The sequence below is a fragment of the Syngnathoides biaculeatus genome, chromosome 4, assembly GCF_019802595.1.
Source record: "Syngnathoides biaculeatus isolate LvHL_M chromosome 4, ASM1980259v1, whole genome shotgun sequence".
NCBI lineage: Eukaryota > Metazoa > Chordata > Actinopteri > Syngnathiformes > Syngnathidae > Syngnathoides > Syngnathoides biaculeatus.
The window spans coordinates 28,850,197-28,862,298 of record NC_084643.1 but is presented as its reverse complement, the minus strand read 5'-3'; the positions used below and the strand labels follow the sequence as shown (position 1 = coordinate 28,862,298).

The 12,102-nt window shown below is 39.1% G+C and overlaps 1 long non-coding RNA gene across 4 annotated transcripts in view; it reads right to left on the bottom strand.

The window, feature by feature from the left end:
• The window catches only part of LOC133499947 (uncharacterized), a 148,389-nt gene that overhangs the window by 116,849 nt on the left and 19,438 nt on the right, over nucleotides 1-12,102 (bottom strand). The window contains exon 2 of one of the 4 annotated variants that reach the window (XR_009794792.1): nucleotides 8,074-8,088. The exons of the other annotated variants lie outside the window; for them this stretch is intronic. This is a non-coding gene — a long non-coding RNA (uncharacterized LOC133499947). The remainder of the gene's footprint in view (nucleotides 1-8,073; nucleotides 8,089-12,102) is intronic. 4 annotated transcript variants of the gene reach the window in all.

Genomic DNA, 12,102 nt, shown 5'->3' with positions numbered 1-12,102 from the left:
AAACTATGGCAGAAGATCAAACTCTGGGGGAAAAAAAATGCCCATAGAGAATTGAGGCTACATTCAAATCTTGCTAACCATTTTAAAACTGCAAACTTCCCCCTTGATAGTCAAAGATCTAAACACTTTTCAAACTTTATTGATGAATGAAAGTAGTAGATTTTACTCAGAGCCAATACATTCATCTCACTTAAGATTCTTTGTCAATTTCATCTACCAGTACTTGTCTCCTACATATTGAAGGTATCAAATATTACATACACAGCGAAGCATGTGAATGGATTGTGCAACACTGTAGACCGACGCACGTCAGGACACTTGAGAAATGTATCATCCCCCTTTTTAACAAAAGGTGATAGTGACTTGTGCAAAAGAAAAGTTATGGAAAATAAGTTTCACTCAAGGACACAGCACCAGATGTGCGAAGACTTATGGGAGCAATCATAGGTGGCCAAGACTCTGGTGTGGGTCTTATTAAGTTCGGCTGCAACCCAGCACCTTCAACTTATTAAGCTGTCAAGAGTTGCAATGATTAAAACCAAAGAAAGGTCAGTCCCAGACCTTCGGCATTGTACAGACCCTGATATTTGCTTTTAGGCCCCCAGACCTAATGAAGACATTTTACGTGATACATGCAAGGGGAGAGGGAAAGAAATGATTCTTTTGTGGCACCTTCTTCTTTTTTTTTTTTTAAGTCTGCATATTCATCCTGGATGGCCAGTAAAAGTGTCAAATACTTCTTTTCACTTTCCTCCATACATCCTTTTCTTCTTGGTCCCATTTCTGTTCTCCCAGGCTCGTTTGAAATTAATTTAATCCACGACAAAGAAGAAGATAAATACAGCGCGATAGTATGAAAAGGAAAATCAGAACCATAGGCTAACTGCTTGCTGTTTTGCACAATCCTCCTCTCTCCATTCAGCACTTTTGCATAACATCAGCATGTGTGGGGATCAAAGGGAACGGGTTAATGGGAAAGGGGCAAGGGGATAATTACAGGGAGGAGACAGGTCGGGGAGTGGTGGGTCCAGGTAGGCCTGGCACCGCTAATATGCTTCTGTTATGCTGACAGCAAGCTTCCACTGTCTGAAGATGAGGATTAAAAAAAGAAGTGGTGGTGGTGGGGTTGAGGGGGGCGGGGGATGGGCAATCTCGAAGGGTGTATTGAGAGCTGTCATGAAGTTCCGTGGATGCTCAATGACGACCGCGGCTCACGGATTTATTCCCTTGTCATAGCTGATGATGCCATTCAGAGCGAGACAGGGCGGAGAGACAAAAAGAAACGGAGGCCCCAGGTCCAGCAGAGGGAAGGGTTCAGGGATTACAACCCCAGAGCAGAGAATCAATCACAGAGGAGTCAGGTGGGCTGATTTGGGATGCAGCATGCGGTAAGGATGAGGACACCAAAGTGATGCCATGCTTAAAATGTGCCACTCACTTACACAATTTCAATTTTCAGCCCTCATGGAGTGATTGTCTGGATATTATTGTGTCATTCTCATCTTCCAGTGTTCTTTTAACATTTTTTAGACAATATATATGCTGTCAGTGTAGCAACTAACCACATGTTCAAGATAAATGTGACCATGTCAGGGGCCATAATATTTGGAAAAACACTGGAATTTGCCATTTGCAGTCATAGCTATCCAAAACAGGTGAATACAGTATCATAGATGCCAATATTCGTTTTTATTTTTATTTTTTCACAGTTGATCCATCTTTAAATTTATAATTCTAAATGAATTTATTAATTCAAAGATAGAAATGCAATGATCTATTTTTTATATGATGTGAAGTAGTTTTGTATTTTTTTCCTTAGCATAATTCATTTGTTTAAAGCCAGAGACAGAATTGGGTAGTTTATTGTTAAATAGAACACATTTACAACTTTAAAACAAAATTAGCATAATATTTGTATTGACTACGTCACCCCCTCCCATTCAGATGTATCACATTACTATTGTAAATTAAACTGAGCCTTTGAGACATATTTGCTCTAATTTCAAGGCTGTTCAAACTGAGGCTCACAACTGCCAGTTTTCACAGAATTATACAGTATAAAATAATGTACATGAATTATTTTTTTGCACCTGGCTGATGGATATCACAGCATAATTTCCACTATAAAACACATACACAACTAGAGGCATCTGAATTTTTAGGTAAACCACAAAAGGTGTTTAATGAGCGGATTATTATGCTCCATTTGCATTATACCCTCCCCCTTCTCCCCCACAGTTTGTGTGAAATGGAGCGAGGTTTTCTGCCATTTTTTACTCAATATTCAAGTCTAGATAAGTTTTCCCATAGTCTATCAGGGTATCTGTGAGGGGCCATGGCAGGAGCTACTGAATCCCGGAGGCTAAAAGGCGCAGGACAGTTGTGCCTGTGGGCTACCATGGATGCCGGTATGTTCTGTTGGGTCCCTTTCGTACGGTCACGTTTTAATGCATTTATCACATTTTAGTACGGCCTAATAGGTTTCACAGCAACACCATGACCAAAATGTGATTGCTGTGGCCACTGGAAACATAATGGAAATGTAGCGTTGAGAAGAATTCACATGATGTATAATTTTGTGCAAGCATCAGATGGAAAAAACGCCCATGTATTCTCCAGGATGAGATCTCAGGAACTTAACATTCTTTCAAATTTTTCTGATAAAAATGTTGTAAAATAAGGCTGGGGAATGAAATTTAACCAGTTACGATGAAAATGATTTAGTCTGAAAAAGTAATAACGTCTCTCAAATGTAACGCATTTTTTCAATGAAATATCACGTGGTGTGGTTTTGAAATGTCTTCTCGCATACAGTATGAGCCAAACCTGATTTGATTTGCTGAAAGATTTGGTCACCATAATCAGGGTCAGGCTAACAAATTAAAATGCATTTTGAAGCAAAAACGACATTATCCAGGCTGTAATTAAATCCCTATGTAGTTAAGGCATAACATTTGTGAGAGAGGTCAATTTAATCCACCAATCACATTTCCAGTTCCATTAGCTAATTTAAGTGCACTATATTCATGTGTTCCGGTTCAGAAAAAGTAGTCAAATTTAATGTGTAGGTTGAAAAGTAAAACAAAACTGTATTTATTACTGTCTGTGAAGGGACTTCAAGGACATTGGAATTAAACAAAAGATACCAGCGGAGCCATAGGGCTAGAGATGAGCTTTTCTTCCAGCTACAGTAACCATGCCATAATTACCCAATGACGGTCCTGGCCTTAAATGTCTTCTTGGGACTCAAAACCCTGATTCATTCCTTTCATAAATTACAACAACACAGCCTGTTTAAATGTGTCCTTGTGTCCGAGCTGCAAACATGTCCAATAGCCGCCTGAACCCTCCCCATTGATGGTGGTTTTAGTCACATGTCAGTCAGCCTAAACTCATTACCATATGTCCTCTAAAGCAGAAACATCACTGTGTCTCAGTCGACCAAAGACTGGAGGCTACGCGAGCGCTGTCTGCATGAGAAACACCTGTTCCAACCTCTTGTCTCTCTGCCGCCCTCCATGGAATCCGTGCCCTAAATAGTCATGTTTTACCTCGGGCCCCTCTCATTGTTCTACCACTGTACCAAATAGGAACTGAATGTGGTTTTGAAAAATAACACCGATGTGAAGGAGTATGGACTATCATAATGAGAAAAATATACCAAAATGCTATCGTGAAATTTTAATCTTACAGTTTTTGTTGCTGTCAGATGAGAATGATTAATTTCCACTTTTCCACAATTTGGACTTTTTCACAATAATATTCTGTGTTCTCCAATTTTCTCAGAAATTATAGTATTTTGCCAAACAAATACCCCCTCCAAAAAAAAAAAAAAAAAAAAAACAACGGCATGTTTATAAGTACAGAAGTACCTTTAGTTACTAGTTGGTGACCCCGTGAATTTTTTTAAATATGCGGTCTTGCTTGAGTGATTTTGTTGCCTTGTGTTACAAGAAATTACTTGAGTTTATCATGTCCTTGAGACACTCCAGTGAGGTAAAAATAATAAGCATTTAAAGAACACCAGTTCACTAAAAAATAGTCCACATGCACAGCAACACATGTATTTCTGGAAAGATTAGGCAGTGTATGAGATTCAAGGTACTGGGGTGCCATGTCAAAGTAAATTGACCTTATTCGTTAAGAGTGTGACAATGTGGGCTTGTGTAACTGCTTCACTGAAACTTGAATAACTAACAGTTATAATGGTTATATGCCATTGACAGTAACTTTATTTAATTCCAGCAGTCACCAAGTAAAGATGCTGTCATTGATTTCGTTATGAATTAGCCTGACAATAGGAACCTAATGCAAAAAAAAAAGTGGAAATGATGTATATTAATTAATTGAATAATCATTATTAGCATCTTATTAATCTAAACTGAAAAAGTGCAAGTGATTGTGGTACTATGAATCTCTGGAAAATATCTGTGATTTAAAAGATATGGCACTTAGAATAGAGCTCTCCAATCCCCTGCTGGGACTAGGGTTAGGCGATATACATCACCTACAATATAATCGTGAATGTTGATTTAACGATGTGCAAGTTTACGTCATTGAGTATTGATACTGTTCTTTAAAAGAATCAAACGGGTGCATGAAAAGCTTTTGAGGAGGAAAGAATGGAGGAAATGCTTGAAAGTCCTCATTTGTCAAATCAGTGGATGATTCAATCACGTGACTCAGTGGCAAGGAAAAATCTACTCTCACTCAACATAGCAGGTCGAGCAACCTTTTTAGGAGTTCAGCAGCTTAACTTGTGGTTGAACTGAAACAATGGACCATAAAGGCATGCATGAAAACTTTATGTTGGCCAACAGAAAAATGACAGTCCACCCATGGACATGCTGACTTCCTAAATGTGACCAGGTTAAAACAAAACGAAGAGAATGTACGACGCTGGTATGATTGTATTTTCGATGGAGAGTTATACATTTGGGATAAATATGTTTCTGTCATAGAAATGCATTTGTCTATTTGTGCATCTAGTATGTCCCTGCCATGGACACCAAGAAGGTGGAATACATGAGGAAAATAGCGTCACCATTTGTGAAAATGCAATGTAAATCAACTACATATGGATCTATATATCTGGTGCTGAATCAGTTTTAAATATCCGTGGCTTGTGGCATTGGTTGATGAAATACATTGGTTTAAAAAAAATGATCTGACATCCATCTTTTCGTGGAATAGCTCATTCAAAAAGTTGACGATAGTTTTAATTGATTTGCAAAGTATGCTGACAGTATGCTGACTGTGACTACTCCAAGATTTCTGCATAAAGAAAAAAAAGCTTAAACAGCCTACAGCCATCCCAATGGAGGCAGAAAGTGAATAACACTGTACTACTAAGATTGAAGTGAGCATCACATCTGTACTCCAGGCTAGAATTGTGTTTGGCTCTACTCCTGTGTCACAACACCTCCCCTCTACTAGGAAAAAAAAAGGGTTTATCAGTCTATCTTTGCGATCAGTTACATGCTCATTATGTTGGATCCATCAACATTGTGAAAAGCTTGAACACTCTCCTTTCCCCCCTCTAATAGCTCCCAGGATACACTCAACTGCAGTTGAAAGCTCCAGTTACCTGAAACAAATTGCCTCAAGAAATCTGAACCGCTGCTAGTCTGCAAATGTAAAGAGAGAGAGATATACACAAGCTTCAAAACATTAAAAGGCTCAATACTCCTGAGTTATCTTTTTTTCCCCCCTTCAAATTGTCCGCCTAAAAAAGAAGAAATATACTTAGCAGTGTGTGCGCATTCACACAAGGAACTGTAGAGTTTGTGCTTTGGGCAAAACATTATGTTTCTCCCCTCCACACTCCCTCAGTATAAAAGAGCTTTGACACAGCGGTAAGATAGAGTTTCACAGTGTATTTGAGTGAATGTAACATGTTAAGATGTTACCAACATGGTTTCTATTACAGTAGAATGACACATTCACATTTTGTAGAGATAAGCATTGAGGGGGCGTTCAGAGCATAGCCCGCTGTGACATACTAAGTATTTCTGTCAACTAGGAAAAATAAAAATCAACATGGATCGGCAAGACCGGCTGTAGGATGGATGAGGGATTTGGAAATAAGTACTGAGAAAGAAAAGTCGTTTTTTGGAGTCTATATATTAGCACAAAAGGGACCAGGAATTGACTAAATCCCATGTTGGATTCCCAAGGCAACAAGACACATGCAGATCACCCTGTTATGCCCACTGAAGGATTATTTTTGTCTTCCATTGTTTCTCACGTGAACCCTGCAGGCTCGGTTTGCATAAACTGTAGGAGAGCTTCTGACCAAACTACTGCTGACAGAAATAATGTCACATCAGGTTTCTTGACAACACTGAAATGACCACAAACGTTTTAGATCCTGACCACATTATTTCTCTGTCAGTATTTATTTAGAAAGATAAATGAAAATACATACAGTGGTTCTTTGACTTATAAGTGACCCATCTTACACGTTTTTCAAGGTGAGATGTTGCTTGGCCATTAACTTGACAATCAGCAACAGCTGGACAGATAGTTAACATTTATTAAAAAATGAGGTCAAGTGCTGCTTATTGTAAATTCCGTTTGAAGTTCACTGTCAAATTAAATATGTAACAGAGAATTACATGCAATGTATTTAACTAAACCTCATAATTTTTTTCTGATGAAAATCTACTAGCTCTATGCAACAATGTGAAATGCCAAAGGTGGGCCAACAAACTTGCATCAATAACACTGAAAGCGAAGAATATTTAAATTGTAATAGTGCAGCAACATATGTAGACAGGCAATATACCCAGATGTAAATATTCTTTAGCCTCTGCAAAAAGGCACCATTATTACTGCAGCTTGCTAAATAATTGTGATCTACGTTAGGTATATATTTTGTATCTGTTTTATTGCCAACTGGTGACACATCAGAAGGAGCATGCACAAACACATGATGCAAAAACGGTTTCATTATTTACATTCTATTAAATTACATCATTATTGTGTTTTTAATCAAGTACAACAGTTTGTACAGTGTTTTATGGGGGGAGGGGTTACAAGAAATTATTGGCATATCTATTAAAATGGTGATGTCAGAGCCTCATCAAATAAACACCACTGTACCAATTAAATGATTGTGAAGCTGTTTTCTTTTTAATAGGAATGTATATGATTTCACATTGAACTGTCAGCACAGTTGTGTGTGAGTGAGTGGAGAGGAGAATCTAGGGACTTTGTACGGCAACCTTATATTTTCTCAACACTTTTTTCCATCTGAACTCAGATTATGTCATTCACGTTGCCTGAATTTACTCACGACTAGCACACTGAAATGTCGAGCTGCTCGCAATCACCCGGGAGCCAAATCAGCTTTGAACTGGTCAGGGCAGACTTATCACGCGATAGCCAGTCCCTGGCAGGCCTCGTGCAGACCGTTGGCAGGTGAGACCTGCATTACAGCTTGCATAATTCCCCAGATGGGTGTGATGAGTTCACAGCAGCTACAGCAGGAACTAAATTGCAGGGATTGCTGACATATAATCGTTTTAGAGGGTTGAGTGTGTGCGTGTATATATTTAAGTGAGCATAGATACGGAAAGAGCAGTGGCGGACTCAGTACAGTTCCCACACATACGTGAATCATGTATTGCGTATGCATGCTCTTGCACATCGAAGTTAATTTTGAGGAATTTACACCAGCATATACTCAGATGCATGTGTGCACACAATAGATAGACAAAGGTGAGAAAGACAGAATAAGGTCAAACGGAATGGCAATAATTGCTGAGGTGTCCGAGTGCGGCTCTCTTCCGAGGTTCGTCTCTTTAAAGAGGCTGAAACAGCAGGAGAGGGCTTTGCTGCTGGGATCAGGGACCTCCCCAATTAGGATGAGTCATCTACCACACACTGGCAGGGGCTTACACATATGCACACCTTGGCCCTCACATTGAGAGACAGTCCTGTGTTATCTAGACAGCAGCCTAGAATCTAACAATAAGGAAGGAAAGTCAGGAGCTCTGCCCTATTTCAAGGGCTGAATTCTTCGGAAGACCTACACGGTCTGTGAAGGGGATACCTTTAAAAAGCACCTACTTGGAGGGGGCTTGTCTTCAGGTGGTAGTGTGGTTGGTCGTATTAATTGAAGATTTCATCCGCCGGAGTCCCAACATGTCAAAGTATCAGAAAGAGACAATATGAGAATGCTTTGAAAAAAAGTGCCATACCAACAAAACCTTGTGGAGTATTCTTAAAGAATATGGGACATTCAGTGGTTTACGTAACATTTGTACCCTTACCCTAACCTTGGTATATGGCTACATTTAGCATATCTAACATCACCATGACACACACACACATTAGTATAATAAGATGTGCAAACAATCTTGGCTACCCCCAAAGAATAGTACCCATTAAGGGTTGAATCATTTCATATCTTTCTAGTCAACTATTTGAAGAGTGTGTTGCTTTGTTGTTGAGATATTTTCGCTGCTGAGTGATTCTTAAATCCTCTGTAAATGGTCAAATGGAAGACAAGATGCCTAAAACATGTTACCTATTTAAGTTCAAATTGTGTTTGTAGAGTAGTGAAGTCGACTGATCGACAAGTCAACAAATCAATTTAAGCCCCGAGAGCCGTGCATCCTCCAAAACACAAGGAGCAAAGGCTGCATTTGAAGGAAACCTTTTTATTGGGACATTTTTGGGCAGTGAGGCAGCTCTTTTAGCTTTGTTTTACTGGTCTAAGAACACAATTTGACTGCAGATGATCACTCTCGGCTGGACCCTGGACTCAAAAACCTATACTTGTGTGATATGTTCGTGAAATATAGTTTTGTTGGATTTAGTTTTATGGTCATATATTATGTCACAAATGAATCAACTTGCATAAAGATCAAACAAAGAACAAAAGGTGTTGACAGTAGCTACGGTCTATATTGTCTACACTTTAAAAGTATTGACAAAGAGGCACGACTATGGAAGTAAACATGTGCCACCAGGATTTGAATTCAAAATGCCACAGAAAATTTTATGTTGTAAAATTCACCATCTGAAATTCAACTGGATACAATTCAGTGTTAAGAAGGCAGGGTTACTTCAGGTCAGAAGCCAACACCCAGCCAATCCAGTTATGCTTTCTTAGTCATGTGATGTCACATACTGAGAAAGGGTAAATGGATTGGATGGGGTTTGGGTTCTGACGTGAAGTAACCCTGCCTTCTTAACACTGTATTTAGATGGTGACTTTCAGACAGCGAATTGCAGCCAGTTGAATCTCAGGAGACTGAAAATATTGCATTTCAATTTTAAAGGTTGAATTTTTTTATATGGTGAATTTGTTAACATTGAAAAGTTAAACTGATATAGAGCTATTGAAATGTGATCACTTTGAAATAATGTGAATTTTGCAACATAAAATTTTCAGTGGTAATTTTAATTCAAATCCTTGTGGCACATATTAACTTCATAAACTATAGTGGACAAGAGAATATTGGAGAATGAAAGAAGCAAAAACAAAAAAAATCTAACAAAATATTGCTCAAAGTGGCCTGGTCTTGGTTTAGCATCCATAATTCATGCAAGTTAATCCACATAAAAACCAAACCAATGCATGTCTGCATCCATACACAGTATGCCCTGCCATATTATTTCTTATATATTGCACAAACATAGCCAATATACAGTATACACATAACTCACAATAACATAACTTTCATTTAAAATTTAAATCAATATTATTTTAGTGCCATTATCAGATGCTTTTCTCTCATCTTTCCTTATGTCCTCATAAGGGGAGAAAAGATTTGGAAAAACATGAAAATAGCTGAATATGGCATAGCACTGTCCTGAAAGAGATGAATGATACAGAAAAAAAACAAGAGGAGATATAAATCAAGATAGATGAAGTCTTTTTTGTATGTGTCCGAAAATGTAATACATCACCGATGAAGCAATTCAGTGCATCAAAGCTTGTAGGAAACACTTCACACTCCATCCCCTCGCCTTCGATTTGGCCTCTCCACCGCCTAATGCCCCGTGTCACACCAGACTTTGAGTGTGTGAGTCTTGTTTTGAACTGCTGTCACAATGCGTCCCACATTGAATAAACATATTCGCTGTGGCATATTGTTAGGCCTCGGGCAGTCCTGGAGACGAGGAAGTCCCTTTTAGTATTTAACCACTATTTTCACATCAAATGCCACCCGCTTCTTCCGTCTACTAACTTGCACACGCACACCGTCATGGCGCACACACCTGATCCTGACAATCACCGTGCCACAACTGATCTGCACTCAGTTGAGGTCACGGTGGAATGACAGCTGTCCGACATTCCGCTATTACCACTTCCCCCCCAGAACAGCAGGGAATTAAAGACAAACAAACTTGAGGCCGATGGAAGAGGTGAAATTGTAATTGTGTGTGTAGGTGTGTGCATGTGTGTGCTAAAGTGTATGTAGGGGCTTGGCCATCATTCTCTTGTGTTTGAAGGGAGTAATAAGGGCACAACTCTGCAATTTTCTGATTTCTTTCCATGTTCTACTTATCTAGCTAGCAATGACCCTTTGGTAAAGATATTGTACCTAGTGCAAAAAATTGTGTCGGCAACTTGCAAAATGTGCAGATTCACACCAGAACAAAAGTTCTTAATCATGTCAATAGGTTTGAACCAACTAACACTGAGTACATGTGCAGAGGTCACATGAACAAAGCCCAACAAGGAAAATCAATGTACAATCTCGACCAAAATCTGACACGGTGTAAAATGTAGCAATGTTTTGGCATCTTCACTGCCTGGTCCAAAAGTAGCTAAGGTTAGGTCGCCATTTTGGACACAGCAACTCTTTCTCTCCAGCTCCAGACGAATTGATAAGAAAATGCAAAGAAAACCTTTTTCAACACATATTTTAACCTCTGTTTTTTCCTGAAAAAGCTCTTTAAAAATGCAGATGTACAGAGGCTGATTAGAAAATGATTAAACAGTTGATATGTAAAGTTATTGGGTAAAGAGTGCAGACCTGTGTAGTCACTCAGGCTGTGTTGTCAACAAAGCGAAGTTAGCAAACACCGGTAATGGTAAGGAGCTGCTGCTTAAATGTTTATTTTCCTCTGAGAGAAGGGGAGAAACACAAAATAAAACATTGTTCAATAACAACGGTAAAGGGTTTTCTTCATCTTAGAGCAGTAATTATGCCCAATACTTGTTTTATCCAGCTGTGATCTGGATTCATGATAACATCCACTCAGGGCGATTAAGAGACTTGGTACTCGTCTCCTAATGGGAGGAAAAGTGAGTTCATCACCTTGTTTCTGAACCATCTTACTGTCCAAAAACATATTTTGAAATCTGCAGATATTAGAATGTGTGCCACCGCGTCAAGCAGTCATGTCAGTTGTCCAAATTTTGAAATCTTCTAATTCAACTGATATTTAAACTAAAAGGGCATTACACGGCCCCATCGTCCACTGCATGACGATCTTTTAATTTCTAACTCATTGCTGATAGCAAAGCCTCTCTGTAGTTTACATGTTACATATGCCTCGTTAATTAAGCAGCACATGCCCAGTGCTACTGGTGGCTTTTAACCCCTCAAGGTGGTTATATTGGTCTGTGCCACCCTCAAGTCCCTGCGAAAAAAGGTCATTAAATTTGTATAACCCCCTTGAGCCAGGCTTAGGACTCTGTTGGCCTTCAAGAAGACAGGCACAATAACATTTGTATATTTTTCCCATTTTGACAAATTGTGTAACAATTAATCCATCGTTTATTGTGTTTAATCTACATTGAGTCATATAAAAGTGACAAAGTGCAAGTGCACAATGTACAATTTTGATTCCTCTTTGTATGATTGGCTTGTATGGTAGTTAGTTAGCAGTATTACAATAAAATTCCCATGCAGTTTAATGGACATGACAGGGTGAGAAAGGATCCACACAATTTTGATGATGATTCAAATAAAAGCTCACATTTTCACCTAGAGCTAATTTGCCTTGAGGGCCATGTGGGATAGCAACCATACCGATGGAGCATATGGAGATACAGTACACCTATGGGACTGGCATCCATCCATCCATCCATCCATCCATCCATCCATCCATCCATCCATCCATCCATCCATCATCCAT